This window comes from Corvus brachyrhynchos, unplaced genomic scaffold (assembly GCF_000691975.1).
Source record: "Corvus brachyrhynchos isolate BGI_N302 unplaced genomic scaffold, ASM69197v1 scaffold158, whole genome shotgun sequence".
Lineage (NCBI taxonomy): Eukaryota > Metazoa > Chordata > Aves > Passeriformes > Corvidae > Corvus > Corvus brachyrhynchos.
In genome coordinates, this window is record NW_008239756.1 from 37,431 (window position 1) to 38,022 (window position 592).

The window sequence follows — 592 nt, forward strand, 5'->3', positions numbered from 1 at the left end:
CCAGCCAGGCCCTGGCAGGGGCTGGCAGGAGGTGGGGGTGCACTGCTCTTGGAGGGGGGTAACAGATTTGGGGGCTGCGAACACACTGAGGGGGTGTGGGGGGCCCACAGAGCCCACACGGGGGTCACCAGGAATGTGCGGGCTCAGGGCAAACGGGTGACACTGCGGGCACCCCAAAGCAGTGGGGATGCCCTCACTGGGGGCACCCCAAAGGTGCTGCAGGAGATCACCGGTGCCTCCCCCGGTGCCCCCTTTGTTGCTCCCACGAGGGGGTGGCCCAGTGTGGGGCTGCATGGCACAGATGCCTGTCACGGGTGTCCCCGCTGCTCCTGGTGGCCCTGCTGCCCCCGTTCCTCCCGGTCCCCTCCAATACTCCCGGTGACCCTGGTGTCCCCCACGGTGCCCCCGATGCTCCTGGTGCTCCCAGGGTGCCGTGATGCTCCCCATGCCCCCAGTACCCCCACTGACCCCGATGCTCCTGATGCTCCCCATGCCCCTGCTGCCTCCCAGTACCCCCAGTGCTCCCAGTGCCCCCGATGCTGCTGGTGCCCCCGATGCTATTGACGCTCCCCATGCCCCCGGGGCCCTCCCC

At 69.4% G+C, this 592-nt stretch overlaps 1 protein-coding gene across 1 annotated transcript in view; it reads right to left on the reverse strand.

Moving 5' to 3' along the window:
- TMEM59L (transmembrane protein 59 like) overlaps positions 1 to 592 on the reverse strand; it is a gene marked incomplete at its 5' end in the record, with an annotated part of 18,057 nt that overhangs the window by 3,892 nt on the left and 13,573 nt on the right. The window lies entirely within an intron of this gene.